The sequence below is a fragment of the Notamacropus eugenii genome, chromosome 2 (assembly GCF_028372415.1).
Source record: "Notamacropus eugenii isolate mMacEug1 chromosome 2, mMacEug1.pri_v2, whole genome shotgun sequence".
Taxonomy (NCBI): domain Eukaryota; kingdom Metazoa; phylum Chordata; class Mammalia; order Diprotodontia; family Macropodidae; genus Notamacropus; species Notamacropus eugenii.
Genome location: NC_092873.1, coordinates 518390612 through 518417442, shown reverse-complemented (window position 1 = coordinate 518417442; position 26831 = coordinate 518390612). Strand labels below are relative to the sequence as shown.

General features: G+C 39.9%; 2 long non-coding RNA genes across 5 annotated transcripts in view; both read left to right on the top strand.

Moving 5' to 3' along the window:
* The window catches only part of LOC140530218 (uncharacterized), a 46469-nt gene extending 42961 nt beyond the window's left edge, over window positions 1–3508 (top strand). The window contains exons 2-3 of the long non-coding RNA XR_011975857.1: window positions 2413–2496; window positions 3399–3508. This is a non-coding gene — a long non-coding RNA (uncharacterized lncRNA). The remainder of the gene's footprint in view (window positions 1–2412; window positions 2497–3398) is intronic.
* A 2632-nt stretch (window positions 3509–6140) lies between these two features.
* The window catches only part of LOC140530217 (uncharacterized), a 34909-nt gene continuing 14218 nt past the window's right edge, over window positions 6141–26831 (top strand). Inside the window, exons 1-2 of one of the 4 annotated variants that reach the window (XR_011975856.1) lie at window positions 6141–6481; window positions 24919–25053. This is a non-coding gene — a long non-coding RNA (uncharacterized lncRNA). Of the gene's footprint in view, window positions 6663–24918; window positions 25054–26831 lie in introns of all 4 variants that reach the window. The other 3 variants (XR_011975855.1, XR_011975854.1, XR_011975853.1) reach the window with 3 other exon arrangements.

The window sequence follows — 26831 nt, the reverse complement described above, 5'->3', positions numbered from 1 at the left end:
ATGCAGTGATGACTGAGAATCTCTCCAGTATATCTGCTCTTTCTTGATCCCCCTCTCCTCTTTTCTTTCCACTTCTCTTTTCACTCCCCACACCTTCCTGCATTGGTGGATGTCACTGTTAAAGACAGACCATCTTCCTGGTTAGCTCAGTCCAGCTTTCCCCTTGGTTTTTCTTAAGTAGCAACTCAGCCTCTCTCCATGGTGCTGAACTCAAATAATTGACCTCATATTCTGCACCCTCAGCAATTCTGGTGGGACTCAAGGAGTTTAAAGATGGACCCAGAGGCTTAGACTTAGAAGGTAGTTCAGCAGTCATCTGGTTCAGGCAATACTCAAATGATAAATCTTCTCTACAATATCCCCAATAAACGGTTACCCAACTTTTGCTAGAACAACTCTAATAACCAGGAATTTACTATTTCTCTAAGTTGGATAGGGATAGGAAATGATGAGAATGCAGAGAACAGATAATATAGTTATACACAAGAGTGTGAGCCCTACAGCATAGAAGATATTAGAAGCCTTGAAGCAGCTCATTTCAGATTGAAACAGTTTTTATTTTCAGGATTCTTTTTCCTTTATGGGACCAAAATCTGTATTCTTATTACTTCCATTGTTAATTGTACTGATCTCTGGGGAAAGCATTATAAGCTTAATCCATCTTATGCATTGTACCCATTTCAAATATTTGAATATAGTTCACATATACTCACCCAGTCTTCTCTTCTTATGACTAACCATTCCCATTTTGTTCAAAACATTTTCATACAACATGAACTTCAATACTTTTAATATCCTGGTTGCCTGCTTCCTCTCCCTCCCTCCAGTCCCATATTTTGGTCCTTCTGTAATGTATACAATATTAGAATTACTGCAGTACCTAGGGATCAGTAACTTACAGAATATTTTTGAATTGTTATATGTTTTTATGCTGACAACTTTGAGTCTAGGTTCTAAAGCATTGCCATATTTTAAATATGAGGACATCAAGGCTCAGAGAAATTTAGTTAATTTGATCAAGGATACACAGCTAGTGAATGGAAGAGATAATACTTTTGATGCAATTTTTTTCTGTTTATGAAACTATCTTCTATCCTATCTTTCATGTTTAAAAACTTGTAATTGTCTCTCACTCTTCCCTTTCTCTCACTCCCTATTTCTAATCAGTTACTGAATCCTATTGAATTTACTTTTTAACTTCTGTTACATCCATCCCTTGTTCTCTATTCACATTGCCACCACCCAAGTACAGATGATCACCATCACTCATTTAGACTCTTTGTAGATTTTCTCGACTGTCTTCTCTTCTCGCTATAGTCCACTAGTCATATCATGACCAATATCATTTTTCTTATACATATATCTAGTCATGTGACTTCTATGCTTCCCAAATATTTAGTGGCTCCCTATTTTCTACTGACTAAAGTTAAAACTCCTTTGTCTGGCACTTGAGCCTTCCACAAATTTGTTATGGCTGATTTGACCTTCCGTCAGAAATATAATAGGAGGCAGCTCATATTTCTAGCTTTTCTCATTGATTTTCTCTCAGTTCTCTTTGTTCTAGTTCATGTGCCTTCCCAGTCTTATGTCTTTGCTCATCCCCTCTCTACATCTAGAATATCTGCTCTCTTCATCTTTATATGTTGAATGTCTCTCCAGCCTTTAAAGTCAACTCATATGCTTCCTTCAGGAAATGATCCATGATGCTCCCAACAGTTCTAGTCTTCTATTTGTGACCTCACATAGCATTCTCTTTGCCCTTTTTTAGTGTATTATTGTGTATTATAGTCATCTGTGGTTGTTATATTTCACAAGTCTTTAAACTTAATAAAAGCACCAATGTGTTCCTTTTAAGCTTTGTATCTCCTCTCAGAGCCTTTTACTCAACTGTATACAGTAAAAGAACTTAATAGATATATGGTAATAAGTTATTGAAAGTCAGGGATCATTGCCTTCATTTTGCAGATAAGGAAACTGAAGTCTGGGACAGTTTAGTAAGTTGGTCAGTCACACAGTTTAGTTAATAACAGATGCGGGATTTGAACACAGGCTCCTTGTCCAGTACTCTTTCCAGCATTCAATACTGCTTCTGAACTTCACATGTCTAATTTGGTTTGAGTACTAAATGATCTCTGGTTCTATTCCAGATATGCCTAGGGTTCACTAACTGTGTTCTAGGCCAGAATATGAGGGTGTTGTGTTTCTGGCAGGATACTTTGAATCATTGCCTTTGGTCCAATAGTGACAGATTTAACCCAATTTCTAAAGTGGTTAAGAGGAAGGGGACACCTCTCTCAACTGGCTGTAGACTCATCATACTCCTGGCCTCCAATCATTATTAGTAACCTCTAAATATTATCTAACTTTCTAATTAAGTATCCATTAGGTAAGAACATCTGGTTTTTTTTTCAGGAAATTAATTTCCTCTGTACTCATTGAGCAAGCACCAGTCCATCTCTTGCTGTTGGTCAGTGGCAAATTATTATCTTCCCAATGGTAAGTCAGAGAAAATTTTAACTGTGAGGACCTCCTTTAGAATTGGTCATCAAATAACACCTTATTAGTGACATAGGCAAATCAGTTCACCTCTCTAGGCCTTGATTTCTTCATCCACAAAATGGAATAAATGATTGTTATTTAATGTACCTCAGAGGGTGATTGGGAAGTAAATATTTTGTAAGCCACAAAGTGAGGGAGAAATATAAGTTACTAGTAATCAATGAACAAGTGGAGGTTAAGTACCAACCCTACACTCATCATTGTGTTTGATGTTATATAGAATATAATAAGGAACTGATTCATATGATCTAGTGTACCTTATATTCCGTAGGGTCTTTGGAAGCGCAGCTCAATTTCTCCCTCTTTCTTTCTCTTTCTGTCTCTGCCTCTGTCTCTGTTTTTCTCTCTGTCTTTGTGTCTGGGTCTGTCTCCAACACACATATCTACTGCTGCTCTTACTCTTCCTTTATATGTATCTTAAATATGTCTATTTATGCTCATCTCATCTTCCTCATTAGAATGTAAGTTTCTTTGAGAGAAGGGATTGTTCCATTTTTGTTTTTATATCCCCATCACCTAGCACAGAACCTGGCACAAACATTTATTAAACACTCATTTAAGTGCTTAATAAATACTTGCTGGATAGAGTAACATAGTGGAAGAAGTCATGGTCACCTGGAAACTAGATGAAGTACAGATCATCCTCATCATCCTGTCTTTTTGCTGCTAGTCTTTTCCAAAGATGCTTTCAGGGAGCCTATAGTAAATTAACTTACATCCTTATGTTCTCATTACAGTATGTTTTTATTACAGCAGTCATTTTAATATTCCTCATAAAATTAAATATGAATAATAACAGGATAGTGACTTACCCCTGGACTATTTTTATCTGAATTCAGTAGAAATTGAGGAGAAGAATGAGATGATGATGGTGATGGTGATGGTGATGATGGTGGTGATGCTGATGGTTATGGTGGTGGTGGTGGTGATGGTGGTGGTGATGGTGATGGTGGTGGTAAGTAGTGGTGATGGTGGTGGTGGTGGTGATGATGGTGGTGATGGTGGTAGTGGTGGTGGTGGTAGTGGTGGTGGTGGTGGTGATGATGATCACATACTATGTGAATTCAAAAAAGGGGGTATCAATGAAGGCTAAAATCATCAGCAAAAGCCTCGAGGGGAGACGGAATTTGAAATGGGCCTTAAAACATGGAAAATGTTTGACCTGGCATAAGTGTGGAGCAGTTCATCTCAAACAGGAATGAGTATGGCTCATGCAGTGCACGAGACTGATGTGACCAGAACAGAGTGGGTGAATAGAGTAGATTCTCCATTTTTAAGACAGTGCCAAAGGTCTGATACTGATGCTGCAGATTTCTCCTAAAGGTATTTGTGCTGTGAATATTTATACCTAAAGGTATATCCTAAAGGTATTTGTGATGACACTAGCTCTTGATGATCCATTGACTATCCAATGAGTTTGTCCCAGAGGCTGACTCAATGGCACTGCTTTTTGACAAAAATGATCTCTCAAACCAGAAGCATATTGGATTTAGGGTAAGGAGAGCAAAGGATGAGGCTCTGTCCTATTTTAGGGGTAATGTGGGGCATACCCACCTCCTAGCCTCATTTATCAAGGCTGGCAGCTGCTATTGTAATGAAATTATATAGGATGTGGTAGAAACCAGTGCTATCAAGGGTAATCCATGAATCTTGCAGCCTCAGTACCACAGAATCCCTGAGGAGAAAGAGACCATAGAGGCCATCTATTCCAACCCATCTCCCAAAGCAGGCATTACCTCAACAGCGTCTCTGACAAGTGGTCACCCCACTTCTGCTGGAATCTACAAGTCCTTTAACATCTGTAGGCCTCAATTGTCTCATCAATATCATTCAATGGGTCAGACCAGATGTAGTGCCAATGTAATATTCACAGCACCCACAGTGGCCATGAATATCCTGGTGCAGTTCTGAATCGCAAAATGCAACAGACTCTCCACACAGAAGACAGAACCAAAACATTTATTCAGACACCAGAAAGCCAAATCCATCACAGTAACAAAAATCTGTACACAATAACAATGCAGAGGACAACACCATCCCCAAACCTTCCCCCTGCTAGGCTTCCCACAAACCAACTCCGTTAAACAAAATCACAAACAAGCTCTTTCACTCATGCTAGCCAGCTGCCTACTTGCTTGTATCCTTCCTAGCTCTGACTGCTGTCATGACTAATTTTCCTCTCAGCTTTGCTCTAGCTCTGCCTCTTCCTATTCCACTCTTCCTGTTCTCCCATTCTGCAAACTCCTCCCACCACAGTCTCCATGTGACTCAGACTTCCATGTAACCCACAGGTCACATGGGCCTATTAATAAAAGGAAAGATCTTCCTATTTAATTTACCATTACACCAGATAATCCCTAAGGGACCCTCCTGGTGAAGATTCTTTGATCATAAGCTCACTAATGATGGAGAATTCATTACTCTTCTTCCACTTACCCCCCATGTTACAATCCCTTGAATGGGACTAGATACATGCTCCATAAAACACATTGATTTGAACAGTACAACAAACAAGGAAAATGGACCAAATTGATAAAGATAGAAAAATTAAAATATTTTTCTGACAAATTCTTTGGGTATCTATTCTTAATTCTGCCTCTCCAAGAAATGAGGGCAATCATTGGGGGTTAGGGAAGAGCTCATCCTTCTCTGGGGATCTGAGACCAGTAATTGAGGTCGAATTATACCTCAGACACTCACTATCAGTGTAACCCTGGCCAAGTCACTTAACCTCTAAACCTTAGTTTCCTTATCTGTAAAATGTAGGATAATAATAGTATCTTCCACATAAGGTTGTTTTGAGGATCAAATGAGATTTCTTATGTGAGGAGATTTGCAAATGTTAAAGCACTTTATTAATACTAGCTATATCTCATAACCATGCTGATAACTCAAGCCTTGAATATTCAACTCCTTCCTACCTCCCCTTTGATGGGAGAGATGATGAGGTTCTAAACCCCTACCAAAGCTTTCGATCACAGAGGGAAGCATTCAGATATTCCAACTCCCTTCGCTTTCCATCTGCAGCTTTGCTTGGCTTCAACTTCCTAGAACAAGATGCCCCAGGGATGGAGTAGCCTTTGGTGTCTTCTCTCTCCCTCTTTTTCAGTTTTCCTTCATGTATTGTCTTTCCCCATCAGATTTCAACTTCTTGGGGCCAGAGACTGTCTTTTTTCTTTCTCATTTGTATCCCTAGCATCTGGAACATTGCCTGACACATTAGTCAGTGCTTCATAAATGGTTATTGAGTTGAATACTAAAATGATGATGAAGATGGTGCTATGAAGATGATGATGAAGACGGAGCTAACATTTCTATAGTTATCTAAAGTTTGCAAAGAGCTTTACATACATTACCACATGTCATCCTCACAAAATCCCTTAGATGAAGGCACCATAGGTATCATTCCCATTTTATTGTTGAAGAAACTGAGGCATAGAATGGTTAAGTGAGTTCCTAGATTGACATAGATGTGAAATGTTAGCAATGGGATTCCAAACCCTTTTTCTCCTGATGTCAAACCTGATGATCTAGCACTATGTCACAATGGCAATGACAATGATTTGTGCACCCAAACCTTCGCTTCATCCACTGACCTCTCAGCCCCTCATAAGTGTGAGAACAAGGCAGAGGAAAGGCTGACCTGCAGTAGCCTGACCTTCAAATGTCTCATTTTAAGAGATGAGTCAAGCACTGTGACTCTCCCTGATCAGCTGAGCTGAGCTCGCCACAGAAACAGGCTCTCTGAAATTGGAGTCCTTCATGCATTTATATTGGCTTAATAATCAGGATGACTAAGGAAGATGAGAGCTGCACTGGAGTCCTGTAGTGTGAACTCCAAGTAAGGGAAGGAATTACTGTGGCCTGAGAAGGACGCAGGGGGTGTAATGGAATGAGAGGAAACTGTGGGGCATTTTTCAAGGTAATGTCTGTAATGCTTGCTCAAGAAGAGGGCAGGGAAGCCCCTCCCAATCACTTCTCTGCTTCTCTAAACTTGATCCTTCCTTAGAAACATTTGAGGATACCAACCTGGGGAGGATCATATGCAAGTTGGAGCCCAGCTCCCTCATTCTACAATGGATACCAAGGCTTCCAGAAGGGAGGTAACTCCCATAAATTTCTCCTAGTAGGCAGGAACATCGATGAAATTTGAACCTACATCTTCTGGCATAAAATCAAGTGCTGTTTGCCTCACACTATTATACATTGCATTGATTGGCATGATCGAATATGGCTAGTCTCACTGAGCTCATTGGACAAGGAGCATAGAATAGTGGAGGGAATCCATCTTTGAAGTTGGGAGACCTGGGTTCAGATTCCTGATTAGGCTACTTATGGTGTAACTTGGGCAAGTCATAACTTCTTTGGGACTTCATTTCCTTATATGTTGGAGGGGACAATTATATGAATCTAAAATTGTGTCCATCTATCACTCTGCTTTCCTGTGATGGAGAAATCAAGGTCCAGAGAGGGGAAATGATTTAACCAAAGTCATTTGTTAAGTTTTTAGCAGAACTGGGTTTTGAACCGAGGTCTTCTTTCTCCAACCCAGTGCTATTCAAAGCATAGTTCAACCTGGGTTGCCTTTCACTTGACATCTTCAAAAAAAGTCTGGATGACCATTTGTCCAAGACAAAGCAGAAGGGGTTTTTTGGGTAGATGTTTGACTAGATGGCCTCTGAGATTTCTCTGGCTCTGAGATTCTGTATTTCTATTGTACTCAGCCTGGTGGATGTGGGTCATCCTCAGTATCTAGGTACTGATGATAGCCATATAGGAATCAGAGGCTTGCAGGCACATCCTGGCCTTGTTTGACAGAGATGCTAAAATTTTCACCAGATCCCATTCTTTTACCATGGGTCAATCTGCTCTGTTTTAGGTGGTGCAATGCAAAGCAGACTGGCAAGTGTGTGACTACGAGCAAGTCCTTTGACTTTTCTGTGTCTCTGTTTCCCAATCTGAAGTGATGGGGAGGGATGAGATGCCCCTTTAGGTCCCTCCAGATTCTAAATCTATGATCCTATAAAGGTACAGTTTTGACTTAGAAGACAGCAATTACAGGCATAGTTAAGCTCTGCAGATAATAAATTCCCCCTTGCCGTATTTTTCCTTTCTTTATCCCTAGGGCTTCGTTGTAAAAGGGTTTCACATCCTATATGCTAACTTATCTGCTCTCTCATTTTCATTCTTCTAATGTTTGGTGCAGGGCATTTCTCCAAGTGGAAATAAGTTTCCTTGGCTTTATAGCACAGTTATGTTAGAATTATTAAAGGAGATAACCAGTATATTGCATTTTAATCTAATTATATAAATCATTTAAAATATTTATAAGGACCATTTCTAGTCTTTGTTCCAAAGCAGGGCTTTTATAGGCTGGGCATCATGTAGCATTAACATAGTCTGTGGCTCCGGGAGGAACATCAAAAGCTGCCCCTGTGAAGAACAGCTCCCCAAATAGAGGGAACGCTATCAATTGACACTTTAATAGTCTTAAAACTGTGCGTGCTTAACCTCCTGCCAAAAGAGTTTGGAAGGAGAGGGGAGACGGCACAGAAGCTTTGGAAGCTTCCATAGCAACAAGTAAGGAATCCAAAAGACCTTTCCATATTAGGTACCAAGCAGTCCCAGACAATGAAAATAGCTCACAGAAAAAGGAGCTAACTTCAGCTTAAGACTCCAAGGAACTCATTTGCAAATGGCCAGTCTCCCTCCCAGACTCCACTTCTCCACCTGCCAAGTGGACATCGGGAAAATTGGGTGTGGATTTTTTTTTTCAGCTCAATCCCTGACAAGTACATATAAACCCTGTGCTTGGAATTTGCACAAGAGCCTTTTTTCTGCCCTCCTCCCCGTGAAATTCCCTCACCCTCATTTCCTTCCATCCTTAGTCTCAGCTGTCTCCATCTCACTTCTCCATCTGTTAGTGAAACATATGGGTAAGGGGGCAGAGTGGAGTCGGATACGATGAAATATTTAATATTTCAGAAGCGTGTGCACAGGGAAGACGTGTAAGATGTCTTCAGAAAAATCTGAGTACTAGGAATTGAGGCCACCTTGGAATTTGTGAGCAGGGGAGAGATATAAGAATGGCTGACTTTGGATCCTCTGGAGGGTTTTGGATCCATCTAGCATTCCAAATCCTTCACCTCTTCCCTTAGGCTTTGAGTGAGTCTCATCTATTAAATTTGGAAGATCTCCTTCTCTCAGCTGATTTCAGTTTTGACTTGACAGACCTGTTAGGAAATGCTTATGGGATAAGTATGGCCAACGCCAACATGGGGCAAATAGAAGTTGGTTGAGAATCTCTGAAATTGTTTAATCATGCAAATCTCAGATTCTATATTCCTAAGAAAATCCAGGGTTACACAATCATCAGATTGGTTCATGGATCAACATTTTATCCCACATAACTGCTTAGTAACCAAATCTTGTTTCTTCTTCCACAATATCTCACACATCCATCCTCTTGTCACTGAGAACCCATATTCTAGTACAGGCTCTCATCACCTTTCACATAGGCTACAGCAAAATCCTCCTGGTTTCACTCTCTTTTTTACTCTGCCCCACATTCACATGACTTCTTAAGTGACCTCCTTTAAGTGAACATCTAAACCTGTCACTCTCCTATTTATTAAACTCCACAGGCTCCCTATTATTTCAAGCATTTTATACACACATATACATTCAAATGTATATGTACATATACATACCTATATGTATATATTATTAGTCCCAGATATGAAACACTTTGGTCTAGTTAAACTGGTCATCTTCCAGTTTGTCACATGTGATTCACCAACTCCTGTTTCCACACCTTTGTGCTGACTATCCCTCAGGCCTGAATTCTCTTAAAGCTCAACTCAAGAGGCACCTCAGGCCTTTCCTAATTCCTCTAATTCACACCCTCTCCCTCTTCAAATAATCTCTCACTCACTCACCTTCATAAGTATTGTATCCCACTCCCACTCCCAGTCCCCCAAATACAAGCTTCTCAAAGGCAGGGATTGGTTTTGATTTTTGCACCCCAGCACACAGAACTGTACCTTACACATATTTGTCACCTGATGAATGCACATAGCACAGTGTCTGGCACAAAGAAGGTGATTAGAAAATGTTGTTGATTGATTATGTACTTCTAGCAACTAATCTCATTTGAAAATGGAGTAGGCTGGTGTGTAAGTTGAATATCTATTTGTCCAGGATTGTATAGCGGAGATTCTTGTATGGGGCCAGAGTTGGACTTCATCTCCTCTGAGATACTGCAGAATCTGTAATCCTATGACTCTGAATACAAGAAAATATTCAAGCTTTCCTGCCCTTCTCTGACATGAGGATGTCACATGAAGTGGGTTGTTTTCATTTCTCTCCCGCTCAAGACAGGAGGAGACTTGGCTGATGTGTTGGTGTTTTGCTTTATTTCACTCTTCCATCTTGACACTGAGGGTTGTGTTGGCCTCGTTTTCTTCCACACCCCTAAGCAATGAACACAGATGCCAGCTGCCTCTCTGGAGGCATTAACTCTTTCATCTCCATCTCCAGCCTACCTGTGCCAAGATTCTCTTTCTCTTGGTTTTGCCAACAACCCATTTGGCTCCTTGACTTGTGATATTTAGACTACTGCCCATTGTTTCCCCTCTCCCAAGACTGACCTGTGTGGTGATGCAGACAAGAACAGACATAAGGCTATGAATTAAAAAGTAATAGTAGAAACATAAAAAGGGAAGGGAAATGATTTGAGATCAAGCCTTTATAGATCACATAGTTCAATTCTTAGATTTTACACAAGATGGAACAACACTCAGGTCATACAGACCAGAAATATCAGAGCGAGGGCTGGAAACCAGGTATTCTGTACAAGACTGGAAGAGCTGGATACTAGAGAATGCCACCAGAATTTCCATTACTGAAAATTAGTTGAAAACTGTCTTCTACCCAATGTATCCTATCTCTCTAGCCAGGGATGCTGTTACACTTCTCTGTGCTGTTAGGTTCACTTACCCAGAACCAAGCTCAACCTTACTTCCTCCATTATGAAAGTCAGCAGAATCCATTCATTCTGCCATATAATCAGGACACTCTATGTGATTGTTCTCCTGTTTCTTAATGGTGTTTACATGGTGCTTTAAGGATGACAGAATATCTTCCTCATGTCACGATGACAGAATACCTTCCTCATGTCACATGGGTCACACTTGTGTGATCTATGTCTTACAAAGATAATTCTCTCCATTTTACAGATGGAGGAACTGGGACTCAAAGAAGATTAGATGGTTTACTATTTGTTGGCCACCTAGATAGTAAGGGCTGGAGCATGGCCTTAATCCAAGTCTTTAGCCCTTTTTTCCAGTGCCCCTTCTAACATGTTGACTTTTCCATTTGAAACACAGATTCAAAATCTTATGAGTTGAATTTATGAGCTGAAAGTTACCTTGAAGATAATATAGCACAATTTATTCCTGAACTCTGCTACCCATGTGACTTAGGGCACATCACTTGACTTCTCAAGAAAGACCTTGATTTTCTCATCCATAGAATGGATATAGGAAGGTTCCTTGATAGACTTTAGGGTCCCTTCCAGTTTGAAATCTAACATATGATCCCAGGAAGTTGAGGAGAGCCAAATATTTGGTTCCATGTAAGGAAACACTTACTAACCTCCTGAGCTGTCACAAATCAGAAAGGGCTTCCACAGGAAAGAGTGAATTCCCCATAACCTGGGGTCCTCAAGCAAAGCCTATACGGCTGCTCATATTCAGGAAGCCTCTTCTAGCTCTGAGATTATTATTCTATTACTAAAATCAACAAAATTATTCTGACTCTAGATTTCTTCCCTTTCAGCTGTCCTTCCCACCCCCCTAGTGCCTTAGCACAGGTTTAGACCCTCAGTAGGTCATAGATCATAGAGCAAGAGCTGCAAGGGAACTTAAATGCTGTCTGGTCAGGATTAGAGAAGTCAGTTGATTTACATTCAGAGGATTCATAGATTTAGACAGGATTATGAAGGGCTTCTCATTTTACAGCTGAGGAAACTGAGGCTTACAGAGTGATTGGTTCTGGGTCACACAAGTAGTAGAAGACAGAAGTAGAATTTGAACCCCTCTGACATTAGAGTCAGTACATCTTCCTCGGTATCATCATATTTACAAGAAAAGTAAGACTGTTGAGTTGAATTCTCAGATTAGGGCAGGGAGGAATATAGAGAACATAATTATTGATTTCAAATACTCAGAGATTCATCATGGGGAAGAAGGAGCACATTCATTCTGTGTCATCATAAGCAAGATTAAAACTAGCATATATGACACTTTAATGTTTGCAAAGTGATATATGTATATATATATATACACACATATACACACATACATAATGTGTATGTATGTATGTAGTATGTATGTATATATGTATGCATGTATGTATCCATCTAATTTTATTTTATCCTCAAGGCTCTATGAGGGAGGTGCTGTTTTCTCCATTCTATAGATAAACAACCTGAGGATGAGAGAGGTTGTGCCCAGGGTCATGGAGCTGAGTAAGTTTGGGGACAGGATGAATTCAGGCTTAGTACTGAGGCTGAGAGAGGTTAACCAGGGGTGGGGAACCTGTGGTCTTAAGGATACATGTGGCCCCCTAGATCCTCAAGTATGGCTCTTTGACTGAATCCAAACTTCACTGAACAAATCCCCTTAATAAAAGGATTTGTTCTGTAAAACAGATCCAGTCAAAAAGCCCCACTCAAGGACCCACGAGGCCACATGTTGCCTTGAGACTGCAGGTTCCCCACAACAAACAATTTGTCAATAGTCACACAGGCTAATAAGTGTGAAAGTCAGGATTTGAACTCAGGTCTCAGCTTCAGGTTTCCCCCTCGTCTCCAGCTGCCTCCTTTGCTCTATAACTGCCATAACTAGTCCACTGACTCCACATTCAGATTAGACCTAATGAGGTCTTCAGGGAGCTGAAAGTCCATGTGCCCCCTGATTTCACAAAGGCAAAAGCTGAGGGGGGGGGCCCAGGGAAATTACAGACATAAAATCATGAAGCTGGAAAGAACCTTGGAGATAATCTAATTTCCCCTTTTCCCTTAATGAAATTTAGGAGTGAAAGGGGTCTTAAAGATGATCTAAACCAAGGCCATCATTTTACAGAAATTGACATTATACATCTAATAAGTAGAAAGAGGTTGCATTTAAACCCTGGTCCTCTATTTAGTCTCCCTGAGTGGGTAGCTGAGGCAGCAAAGATGACAAAGTAGACAGAATGTGAGGCCTGGAGTCAGAAATCTCATTTTCCTGAATTCAAATCTAGCCTCATATATTTACTAGCTGTGTGACTCCAGGCAAGTCACTTAACCCAGTTTCCTCATCTATAAAATGAGGTGAAAAGGAAATGGCAAACCACTCTAGTATCTTTGCCAAGAAAACCCCAAATGGGGTCATGGAGAGTCAGACATGACTGAAATGACTGAACAACAAAAAAAAATGGTAGTTTCCTTTGTTGATTATCTCCAATTTATCTTGCATTCATATCTAATTTGTATACAGTAGTTTGTATGTTGTCACCCCTGTCAACCTAGGAGTTCCTTAAGGGCAGTGACTGTCTTTGGCTTTCTTTGTATCCTCAGCACTTTGCACAGTGCCTGACACATAGTAAGTACTTAATAAGTGCTCATTGACTGACTGACAGATAGCAAACCTAATGTTATTTTTCCTGTATTCCACATTTTGTCAACACCACAGTTCTTCACAGACTCTTGGAGCTGGAAAGGATCTACTCAGAATCACTTTATCCAATCCATACCTGACCAAGAATTCCCTTGTCTTCACTCTTGAAGATTGCCAGTGATGGGGGTGGGGTAGCACTCACTGTCTTACTAGGGGAGTTGACCTTTTTTTGAATAGCATTGGTCATTGGCAAGGTTTTCTTTGAATCAAGCCTCAGCTTTGTAGCTTTCACAGTTCTACCTTCTGAGGCCAAGGAAAACAAGTTTGATCACTTCCCATGTGTCAGCCCTTCAAATATGTTAAGATAGTGATCAGGTACCTTATCTTCCATCTTCATGTAAAAATAAGTCAATGTACCTTCCACTCACTCAGCATAAACAAGAGCTAAAATTTGAATGCATTATGTGAAAATCCTTAAAGTGAAAACTTTTAATGAGCATTTAGGATATAGCCTTATTTCTAGAATAGAGACAAAGTTACAGGTACTTAGATGAACCATTCATCATTCTCATCATTTCTCAAGATGTTCCTTAATGGACGTGACCATAACAAAGCCCCATAGAGCCTTTAGTATGGATGTGTGTGTGAGCGAGGGCTGGGTTTGCTATTGGCTCCTGGGATAGAAGATAGAAAGACAGAAGAAAGAAAAGCAGAAGAGCTCGATTTTCCCTTTCTTTCTAGTCTTCTCTCTTCTAACTTCTTAGTGTTATATCTTTTCTAAGGACATCATAGCCACCCTGCCAACCAAGACTGGGAGATGTGAACACATGCTGAGAAGGAAGGAAGTGAGAATGTGTTTGCTCAGGTGTGTGCCATGCATGAGACTAGGATGGAGCTCAAATATTGAATCACAATTCTTCAGGCATCTTTGTATCCAAATCACAGCCCTGTCAAGCCCACAGTGGATAAGTACTAATTAATGTTTCCTTGATTCTGTGCTGGAGTCTCTATGGTGTGTGTGTGTGTGTGTGTGTGTGTGTGTGTGTGTGTGTGTGTGTGTGTGTGTGAGAGAGAAAGAGAGAGAGAGAGAGAGAGAGAGAGAGAGAGAGAGAGAGAGAGAGAGAGAGAGAGAGAGAGAGAGAAAGGATTAGAACATAAAAGGGATTGAAAGAAGGTGAGGGAGAGAATGTGATAGGTCAAAGTATAAAGACAAAGAAAGTGAGGAGGTTATAGAAAGGGAGAAAAGGGAAAATGGAGACATCTAGACAAAAGTCAAGTGAAAGTGAGAACAGTGGGAGGCAGAGCCAAGATGACAGAGAAAAGGCAGCGATTCACCTGAGCTCTCCCCAAAACTCCTCTGAATACCTTTGAATAATGCCATAAAACAATTCCTGGAGCAGCAGAACCCACAAAAGAATGAGGTGAAGTAATTTTCCAGCCAAAGACAACTTAGGAGGTTGACAGGAAAGGTCTGTCACACCTGGGTAAGATTGGAGCACACTCCAGCGCAGGCCAAACCAGCACAGACCCAGCCCCAGCAAACCAGGATCAGACCTTGAAAGCCACTGAATCAACCACAGCAGCACCAGAGCTCTCAGGCCATGGATGGTGAGGGGGTTGAACAACTGATAAGAAGGAGATTATGGGGTCTCTTTGCTAGCACTGAGGCAGGACTCTTTTGCTTTGTCTATACTTGAATCTGGGTTGCAGTCCTGGGTGATAGTCCCAGGGTGAGGAGGAACACTAGCACACCAGGGCTTGAGTCCACAGTGGAGCAGTGACCCTCCTTACACTTCCAATATAGTAAAGAGTGCTTGTGATGACTCACAGGTCAGAGAATAGGCCAGCAGAGTAGTAAACACCTCTCCTTAGCTCATACTGTCTTGGAAGAACTGAAAACTATTTCCCTAGAAGTATCTCTGAAGGCCAAGATGGTGGAGTAGAGGGATAGATCTGCTGTAGCTCTCCCCCCAAAGCCCATAAAATACCTATAAAAATAACTCTAAAATATTCTAGAACACCAGAGGCCACAAAATGACAGAGTGAAAGAGATTTCTAGCCCAAGGCAGCCTGGCCAGCCAACAGGAAAGGTCTATTGCACCAGGCTCAGAGCAGAACACAATCCAGCCTTGGCCATGTGGTGTGGCAGGAACAGGACTGGAGCAAGCTGGGGTGCAGAATCACAGGCAGTAGCTGCAGTTCCTAGATTCCTCAACCCACAAATGCCAAAGACAGTTTCAAAGGTTAGTGAAAAATCTCTTTCACCTGGGTGAGAAGGGAACAGGGTCTGGCCCTAGCCCTGGCCCCAGGTGGCTACAGCATCCACTTTTGGAGCTCTCAGCCTAAAGACCCTTTAGGGGGAATCAAGCTGCTAATCTGAATCTCAGCCCTGAGTGGTGGCCCAGGGGTGAGGAGGAGCATTGGCTGGTGGAGCTGGAGGTGGTTGTGAAGAGGGAACCCTACTTGCAGATCCTGGGCAGAAGAGTGCTTGTTTGCTCCTAGATCAGAGCGCAGGCCAGGAGAGGAGGAAACTCCTCCCCCTTGATTGTGCCATCTTGGAGGAACTGAGAACTTACAGGTCCCTAGAGTATACCCTCCATTTGACAAAGGACTCAAAAGTCAAGTAACTGGCTGAGAAAATGATCAAAAATGGGGAAAAACAATAAGACTACAGAAGGCTACTTTCTTGGTGAACAGGTATTTTCCTCCATCCTTTTGGATGTGGAAGAACAAAGCATACCATTAGAGGAAGACATCAAAGTCAAGGCTTCTTTATCCAAAACCTCCAAAATAAATTTGCAGTGGTCTCAGGCCATGGAAGAGCTCAAAAAAGATTTTGAAAATCAGGTAAGAGAGGTGGAGGAAAAATTGGGAAGAGAAATGAGAGCTATGCTAGAAAATCATGAGAAGCAAGTCAACAGCTTGCTAAAAGGGACCCCAAAAAATGCTGAAGAAAATAATACCTTTAAAAATAGATTAACCCAAATGGCAAAAGAGGCCAGAAATATCTCTGAAAACAGCTGCACAAACCACCTGAAGCTTGGAACAGTGCATCCACTGTCCTTGAATCAGAGCTCCACTTTAACAAAGAGTTAAAAGTCAAGAAACAGGCTTCAAAAATGATCAAACAATAGGAAAAAATTCTTACCATAGAAAGTTTCATTTGTGACAAGAAAGATCAAAACATACATCAGAGGAAGGTAAGAAAGTCAAAGCTCCAACATCCAAAGCTTCCAAGAAAAATATCAATTGGCCTCAGGGCATGAAAGATTTCAAGAAGGATTTTAAAAATTAAGAGAGGTAGAGGAAAAATGGGAAGAGAAATGAAACTGATTCAAGAAAATTATGAGAAAAAATATTCAAGAACTTGGTAAAGGAGACACAACAACTATCTAAGAAAATAACACCTTAAAAAAAACAGACTAGGCCAAATGGTAAAAAGAGGCACAAAAACTCACTAAAGAAAAAAAAGAAACTTAAAAAGTTGAATTAGCCAAATGGAAAAGGAGATACAAAAGCTTGCTGAAGAAAAATAATTCCTTAAAGATTAGAATTGAGCAAATGGAAGCTAATGACTTTATGAGAAATCAAGAAACATTAAAACAAAATCAAAAGAATGAAAAACATACAAGACAACGCAAAATATCTCATTGGAAAAAAAAAACTGACTTGGAAAATAGATCCAGAAGACAAAATTTAAAAATTGTTGGACTACCTGAAATTCATAAAAAAAGCCTAGATATCATCTTTCAAGAAATTATCAAGGGAAACTTTCCTGATATTCTATAATCAGAGAGTAAAATAGAAATAGAAGGGATTCCCTCCATCACTTCCTGAAAGAGATCCCAAAATGAAAACTCTCAGGAATATTATAGGCAAATTGCAGAGCTCTAAGGTCAAAGAGGGAATATTGCAAGTAGCCAGAAAGAAACAATGCAAGTATTGTGGAAATACAATCAGAATGACATAAGATTTAGCAGCTTCTTTGTTAAAGAACTGGAGTGCTTGGAATATGATATTCTGGAGGATAAAGGAGCTAGGATTGTAACCAAGAATCACCTACTTAGAAAAATTGAGTATAATCCTTCAGGGGAAAAAGTAGAAACCCATGAAATCGAGGACTTTCAAGCATTCTTGATACAAAGGCCAAAACTGAATAGAAAATCTGACTTTCAAATACAAAACTGAAGAGAAGCAAAACAAAAAGGTAAACAGGAAAGAAAAATTGTGAGGGACTCAATAAGGTTAAACTGTTTACATTACTACAGAGGAAGGTGATACTTGTAACTCATAAAGATATTCTCATTTTAAGGCAGTTAGAAATAGTATGTATAGACAGAGCATACAGGTGTAGGCTGAATATGGTGGGATGATATCTAAAAAATAAAATTTACGGGTGAAAAAGAGGAATGCATTAGGAGAAGAGGAAAGGAAGCAACAGAATGAGGATAAATTATCTTACATAAAAGAGGCAAGGAAAAGTTTTTAGAATGGAGAGGAAGCTGGGGAAGGGAGGGGGAAGTGAGTGAATCATCAGAATTGACTCAAAGAGGAAATAACATACACACTCAACTGGACATAGAAATCTATCTTACCCTACAGGAAAGTGGAAGAGTAAAGGAATAGGGGGAGTGGATAGAAGATCATGCAGATTGGGGAGGCAGTAGTTAGAAACAAAACACTTCTGAGGAGGAATAGGGTGAAAGAAGGGAGAGAATAGAATAATTAGGGTGTGGTAGGAGTGGAGAATACATGGAGGGAAATACATTTAGCAATTGTAACTGTGAAAAAAATGAAGAAATTTCTCTGACAAAGGCCTCATTTCTCAAATATATAGAGAACTGAGTCAGATTTATAAAAAATAATAACCATTCTCCAACTGATAAATCATCAAAAGAAAAATGCTCTAAATCACTATTGATTGGAGAAATGCAAATTAAAACAATTCTGGAGTACTATTTCATACCTATTAGACTGGCTAATAGGACAGACAAGGGAAATAACAAATACTGGAGAGGATGTGGGAAAATGAGATATTAATGCACTGTTGGGTGAGTTGTGAATGGATTCAACCACTCTCTAGACCAATTTGGAACTACGTCTAAAGGACAATAAAATTGTCCATACCATTTGACCTAGAAATACCACTACTAGGTCTGTATCCTAAAAGAGATAAAAATACAAAAGGAAAAAGACCTATATGTACAAAAAATATATTTATAGCAGCTCTTTTCTGGTAACAAAGAACTGGAAACTGAGGGGATTCCCATCAGTTGGGGAATGGCTGAACACATTGTGCTATGTGATTGTGATGAAATACTATTGTGCTATAAGAAATGATGAGCAAGATGCTCTCAGAAAAACCTGGAAAGACTTATATGAGCTGATGCAAAATGAAATGTGCTGTGTACAAAGTTATGGTAAGATGATCAACGATGAATGACTTAGCTACTCTCAGCAATACAATGATCTGAGGCAACTCTGTAGGATTTATGATGAAAAATGCTATCCATCTTCAGACAAAGAACTGATGATGTCTCAATACAGACTGAAGCATGCTTTTTAACTTTATTTTTATTGGGTTTTTCTTTGGTCTATGCTTTCTTTCCAACATGACTAATACGGAAATATGTTTTACATGATTACACATGCATAATCTATATCAAATTGCTTTCTTTCTCAATGCATGGTATGGTAGGGAGGGAGGAAGGGAGAGAATGGAACACAAAGTTTTAAAAATGAATGTCAAAATTGTTTTTACATGTAATTAGGGAAAAATAAAATACTAAATAAAATGAAAAAAAAAAAGAAAGTGAGAACAGTGACAGGCAGAGATAGATGGAAATGGGGAGACAAAGTGAGATGTGGAGAAAAAAGAAAGGGGACTTGGGGGGAGAAAGACAGAGGAAGGGGATGATGACAGGAGAAGGAAAAGACACAGACAGCCAGAGAGATTAACTAAATAAAACAGAGACTGAGACAGATGGAGAGAGGAACAAAATGAGAGCAACAGGGACGGAGACACAGAAAGAGAAGAAGAGGACAGAGAGCAAGTGAAGGAAGGAGAAATGGAGAAACAGGAGGAAGAAGAAGAAGAAAAATCATATAAATCAGAATGATCAAAAATAAGCATTTTTCAATGTCAGATTCCATCATTGTTCTCCATACGCATCTTCTGGATGAGGGAGGCGGGCACATGTTATTAGACAAATGTGAATAATTTATGAGAAAATTACCTTCAGCAAATGAAGCTAATACTTTTTCATTATCTCACCAAGCCAGAAACTCATCACCTGATGGAGTCAGATTGGTGATATCAAGTCAAAACTGATATGACATTTAGCCATTGTTCTCCCCCCCCCATTGTAATTTTTTTTGGGGGGGATGTTGGAGGTCAAGGGCAATATTCAACTTCCACCAAGCACAGGGGAATCCATTTCTCTTTCTCTCTTTCTTGGACATGTAGAAATTGACCAACAATTTTGATTAGGGGAGCCCATAAAAGAGATCAGGAAGCAGATTGTGCATGTAATTGTACCCATGGGGATGTACAACTTAGTAGGCTGTCAGCAGAAAAGGGAGTTAGGAACTAAGTGTAAAATTATTCCCCTAAGGTGGGAGTAGGGAAATAATTGGAAAGAATTTGGGGAGATGGGTGGGGGCCAAAGGAAGGGGCTGGAAATACTTAGCTTATAGAAACTCATGTTTACCTAGAGGAAGAACTCTGATCATCAGCACCCCCTTTCTCTTATTCTTTCCCAACCTTTAAAGTACTTTGTAAGTAAACATCCTTTCCAGGTGAATTACCACCAACCAACATATATTGAACATCTATAAGTAGTGAAACTGCAGTTTATCTAATAAATATGTGGGGTGTTGAGTGAACAACAAGGTCAATATATCAGCAGTATGGAGTGGTAGCTAACAAGGTCGATGTGACTGGGATATGTTAAGAGAGTTCAAGTTTCCTAGAATCAGGAGGCAATAGTCCTCCTAGACTTTATCTTGGTCAGATGACATCTGGAGTATTGGTCTCATATATGACATATCCAACATATTCATAGAAGTAAGTGACTAATCTTCCTATGACTGGAAGTGTTGACATAAATGAATACAGCCACAGACATAGTAGAGCAGATTCCTTCACATCTTGGAAGACTGGATAAAAAGAACTCAGAGATCTCTTCCATTTGCATGGGTATTATCAGAGAACTAGTGAAGGTCAACCCTTATGATGGAGCTGAGAGTTGGTGGCTGGTTCAGCATTGAAACAGTAACTTCTTATGAAGCCCCTACTAGTGGTGTCCTGGTTCACAAATGGTTGAATTATCCAGGATATTTAAGAAGGAGGAAGATTATTTAACAATGCTTGTGCCTTTTTTTGGCCTTGTGTTTTCACAGAATGAGAATAAGACAGGATATGTAAACAAGGTGATTCTTTGGAATATGAGAAGCATATTTTTGTATTTCCTAGATTTCTTGAGAAAAAAATTCCTAATGTGACAATGACTGACAGGGAGCAATTGGAGGGTAGGTAAGTAGCAGAGTACATTTTTTGTGTTCCTTTTTGAGGCATTGGGAGTCTTGAGACAGACTTTGCTATCATTCCGATATTCCAAAAGGTTAGTATTCCAGTAAGAGGGGTTCTGTGATGACACTGGCAGTGCCAAGACAATATGCACAGTGTCTATGGAAGCCATGAATATGCCAGCACAATTCTGAATCACAAAATACAACAGATTCTCCATATAGAAGACAGAACTAAAACATTTATTCAAATACCAAAAAGCCAAATCTATCATAGTAACAAAGCAGGGGGCAGCAACATCCTTGAGCCTTCCCTCTGTTAGGCTTCCCACAAACCAGCCCCTTAAACAAATCACAAACAAACTCTCCCACTCAAGCTAGTTGCTGCCTTTTGCAGTTCTGATTGCTCTCTAACTTCCTCTCAGATCTGCTCTAGCTCTGCCTCTTCCTGTTCCACCCCTTTCTGCTCTACCCCCTTCCTTTTCCATGTGACTTGACTCATGTGACTCAGGCTCCCATGTGACTTAAGCAAGTTATATGGACCTATTAATGGATGAGAAAGATCTTCCCATTAGGAAGCAAAATTACACTCACAGTAAACAAAAATGCATTATCAATACAGCACTTTTGATATTGTGCTGGTCTGAAGACTCTTATTCTGATGAGAGCCTCCCTGGGAAGTCCAGATAGAATACCTTCTGACATAGACTAGAAAGTGGTCTTCCTTTCTTTACTACACTGGTAAGTCTGGTAGATATAGCTACTAGACTTTCAAGGGCCTATGCATTCAGTATTTCACACTGGATCAAGGACAATGAATGTCTCACATTATTCATGTCACAGTGACTATGCCTCTAACTCCATCCCCTGTCTAATTCTAATAGAACAGATGTGGAATCAGGGTCACTAATATATGCATAAAGACCCCTGAGGGTGGATATTGACTTAGAAAACCACACAATAATATTATCTATGTTCTATTATATTTTTCTTTATTTTGTCAGACATTTGCCAGTTGGATTTAAATTGGGTTTGACCCTCTTGAATGTTGTAGGCTTGCCACCACATGGGAAGGATATTGGACTCCTGAACTTGGAATAACAATCTTGGAGTAGCAAAGAGAGATAATACTAACTTTCATTGGCCAAAATGAACTAGCCTTGTATCTTTCCATTCAATTTAATTCAGTAAGATTTACTAAGTGCCTACTATGTACCAATAGTATGTTAGACCACAAATACAAAGATCAAAAATAAGATGTGCACAGATAAATAAATAAGAGATGATCATAAAATAAATGCAAAGTAATTTCAGTTTGGGGAGGATGTTCTAACAATTTGGAGGATGAGCAAAGGCCTTAAATAGAAAATAGAATATTTAGTTAGCTCTTTTGGCGGGGGAGATTAGGAAGGGTTTCCAAGGACTGGGTAGCTCTCTTGCTGAAATAGTTGAACCTGCCCCTTATGGAGCAATTGACAGGGTTCCTGGTCACATGGAGGTGCTTCCTTAGAAGTGGTATGCAACCATAGTCATGCTGAGACTGTCATGGGGTTGTGGGAAGGAGGAGACACTCACTAATACACATTAATTAGTCACACTAGATAAAATACATGACGGGTTAGGAAAAGCAGGGAGAGGTTTCAGGTAGGGCTGAGTGAGGACTCTATACTTCTCAGAGCATCCTATGTCTAGAGCTTGGGTGGTTTTAGCTGATAGGCCATGTAACCAAACAAAGTCCTAGAAGTCAGTAAAAGAAAAATGGAATCAAGGTCAAACAGAATATATAAAGTCATTAGAAAGTTCATGAAGATGGGGGTCAGTTCCCTAAAAGGTGGTTGTATTGAACTCAACATGGTCATCTAGCATTTAGCCCAACAATAACCAGTGGAACTAGCTAATAAAGAGGGTCCTTATGGAGATAGGGTAACCCTGTAGAGGAGGGGAGGAAATCAAAATGAGACAATTTAGTGTCATGGTCTTCCACATGCTAGGGACTACACTGGATTCACCCCAGTCATTGTTTATATCATATCCTAGTGACCTAGTCTGGTGGTACAGGCAACAAGCAGCCAAGGGGAGGAGGTGTATCAGTGGTTGGAAAAATAATCCTTGGGACATGATAAAGACTTCACCTCCTTATATCCCAGGGGAGACTTGTCTGGGGTCAGGGAAACAATACCCGACTGACTCTGACACTGGTGAAAATCATTACTGTGATTATTGCTTTTTTAAAACAGTTAAGTTGCCAAGCCTAGAGGCCTGTATTGGGCTACCCGAGTCTTTCCTACCTCACCTCCGAGGTCTTCGGCTGGCCACGCCAGATGCACATATGAGAGAAAGAACGTTCCAGAGTCAAACAGGGGTTGAGCTTTATTTCAGGGTCCGGGTTACAAATGCAGGGGGGTCTTCCTTAGGAGGAAGAGGGGGAGATTTCCTAAGGAGGCTAAGCTTAAGGGATTGGAAGTAGAAGTACAAGCGGGGAGAGAGGGGGAGGGGAGAGAGGAAAGAAAAGAAGCGGAGCCCTACTTTTCTCTTTTGCTCCACACGTGCTAAGCGAGAGCTTTCTGGCTTCCTCAATCCTACTTAATCTTCAGCCACACACAGTTTGCATCTCAATACCATGCTGTTAGGTAACTAGGTGTGCTCCAATCTGGGACGACCTCGAGGGCAGGGAGACTCCACCCATCACGTATCTCCCGGGGAGAGGCGGAAATACCCGAGCTAGCCGAGCTAGCTCAGTCTGACCTTCTCGAACCCCCGCTGTTCATGGAGGGCCTCGTAAGACTCTAAGATTTAGAAGTCCCACTTTTACCCGCCTGAGACCGTCCACACGGAATTGAGCTTCCAGTCCCAACATTAAGTAAAGTGTGCCAGGCTTTCTCCTAGGATAAAAAAGCCAACTGTCCCAGAGTAAATAGTTGCCATGCATCAGAGAGCTCTGGTTTGGCGGCACTCAGATGATGTCATTGTGTTTTGTTTTTGTTGTGAAGCTGCGGTGGAGGTTGGGGGGAGGGTCAATGGGGAAGGTCCCATGGGAGTAATCCTAGGGCTGTATTGAGTCAATTTAGTTTTCACCTGTGGGTAGTCATCTCAGGAACAAATTCAGCATAATATTTAGGTATTTTGCTTCATTCACACTCAGTTCCCATAAAGCTCAAGAGTCTGGTGGTCAGTATGGGAATGCTGATATGGCAATAACCTATCCAGCTGAGGATTTCTGGAGTCAAAGAATGCATGATTTCATGGAGCAGCTGTGTTCTAGCACAGTAGGCTTGAAATCAGATTTGGGTAAAATGGATTTTGCTTTTCTCTTGGCTTCCTTCATAGAATTATTAATATGTCCTCAGAATGCTTCTAGAACTTACAGGCTAACTCCCAGTAGACTAAGTCATGTGAGGGTAGAGGAAAGACCACTGGGTTTGGAGTCAGACAATAATAGGTCAAGCCTCAGTTCTACCTCTTACTAGATGTATGACCTTGGGAAAGTTAGTTCCCCTTTCTGGGCCTCAGTTTTCTCCTTTCTAAAATGGAAGAGGTTCTTCTCACTGTATTCTGGCTTGGTTCAATCAGATATGTAGTAATATAGTCTGTTCTGAATGACAGATCTCAGGAGGAATATAAGATAAAGTGTACTGGAGGGCTTCACATTCAAAGCATCAGTTAAAGAAACTGGAGACTATTAAAATGGAGAAAAGAAAATGGTGGGCCCAGGAGAACTGTCTTTAAGATTAAAAGGCTCGTCACGCAGAAGAAGGAGTAGACATATTTTGCATAGTCTCATAAGGCAGAACTAGGAGAAATTAGTGGAAGTTACAAAGAAACATAGAGGGCTGAGGTAAAGAAAAACTTCCTAACAATGAGAGCTATACAAAAATTAAAGAGTCTACCTTGGGTGGTAATGGAATCTCTTTTAGTGGAGATCTCCAGCAAACTCTGGGTGATCTTTTGCTTTGGATAATATAGAGGGGATTCTTTTTCAAATATGGGTTTGACTATATGGCCTTGGAAGTTCCCTCCAACTATAGTCAGGAGTTGAGAATTTTATTTTTTATTGAGGGAACACAATAAGATGAAGCCTAAACCACACCATGTTGGATTTATAGCATGTTCTAACTCTGGGATGATCCTTGTCCTAAAACTTTACCACTTTCATCCTCTCTCTAAACCATAGCAAATTTCCCCATGGATTCCACATTAAAAAATTTGCCATGAAGGAACACAGTATGGTCATCAGATTGGGAGATGACAACCCCCACCAACTTTCCTAAGCAAAAAGATATTTTTTCCCCCTGAATATAAAAAACAGGTGAGATTTTGCATCTTCTTTGCAACTATGAGGTAGGAGTCAATACAGTGAAAAATAGCCTTGTCTATTGGGAAGAGAGAGACTGAGACTGTACTGAGGTTTAGGAAACCTGGCTTCTACTTCCAACACTACTGTTTAGTGCATTACCTTTAGTGAATCAGTTACTCAGTTTCCTCCTTTATAAAATAGGGACTAGATGAGTACTAAGAGCTCTTCCATCTCTAAAATTCTATAATTCTATGAGAGATTAATTTTTTCTTCCTTCTTTAGTTGATCTACCTACAGAGTCTAATAGAAGATATATGTCAGAACTAGGTGTTGTCCTTTTCTACATATACAGAGACTCAGATGATTTTTTTTTGATAGAGGGAAGTGGTGAAGAGGTCAACAGCTTCATTAGCTAAATCTAGGTCTTTTAAGTTTTCTTTTTTTGTTGATTTTCTTGAAAATCAGGGATATTTAGGTTTTGAAAAGAATTTCCTCAGGATGATTTGAATAGGCTAGTGATCCAAGGTCAGGACAGAGGTAAAAAAGAATTTGAGATTATCACTTAGATAGTTTAGATTAAGATTTTGAGTTGTTGCAGAGGAAAGAGGCATTCAAAATTGACTTGGTACAGATGGTTGAGGTCTGCATCTCCAAAGAGTTAAATGTAGACCTTTGTGCTATAATCTAAATAATAAGAACCCTTTTCCTAAGGTGAAGAAATCTCATCAGTCCAAAGACCTTTAAATGGCAATAGCAGTTTGGTAGAGATGATCGAATCAATTCACAACTCTACTGACAGTGCATTATTGTCCCACTTTTCCCACATCCCCTGCAACATTAATCATTTTTCTTTTTTTCTCATATTGGCCAGTCTGATAGGTGTGAGGTAGTACCTCAGAACTGTTTTAATTTTCATTTCTCTAATCAATACTGATTTAGAGCATTTTTTTGTATGACTATAGATATTTCTTTGTCTGAAAACTGCATGTTAATATCCTTTGACCATTTATAAATTGGATAATGACACATTCTGGCAGATTTGACTCAGTTCTCTGTTTATTTGAGACATGAGGCCTTTATCAGAGATACTTGTTGCAGAAATGTCCCCCAGTTTTCTCTTTTCACTTTAATTTTGCATTTATTTTGTTTGTGCAAAAACTTTTTAAGTTTATGTGATCAAAATCATGTATTTTACATTTTGTAGTGCTTTCTATATCTTACTTGGTCTTCAATTCCATAGATCTGACAGATAAATTATTCCATGTTCTCCTAACTTGCTTATGGTATTAGCCTTTATGTACCTTTTTGGACCTTATCTTGGTATATAGTGTGAGATGTTGGTCTATACCTAGTTTTTGCTATACCCTATTTCTTAATCAGTACCAGATTACTTCAATAATTACCCTTTTATAATACAGTTTGAAATCTGGTATAGCTAGACCACCTTCCTTCACATTTTTTTTGTTGCTTCCCTTGATATTCTTGACTTTTTTTTTCTTCCAGATAGATTTTGCTATTTTTTTCTAGCTCTATAAAATATTTTTGGTAGTTTAATATGGCACTGAATAAATAGATTAATTTAGGTAGAATCATCATTTTTATAATATTGGCTTGACCAACTCAAGAGCAATTAATATTTTTCTAATTGTTCAGATCGTACTTTATTTGTGTGAAAAAGAAATGTTTTGCAATGGTCTTCATATAGTTCCTGGCTTTGTCTTGATGGGTAAACTCCCTAGTATTTTTATGTTATATGCAGCTATTTTAATTGGAATTTCTCTTTCTATCTC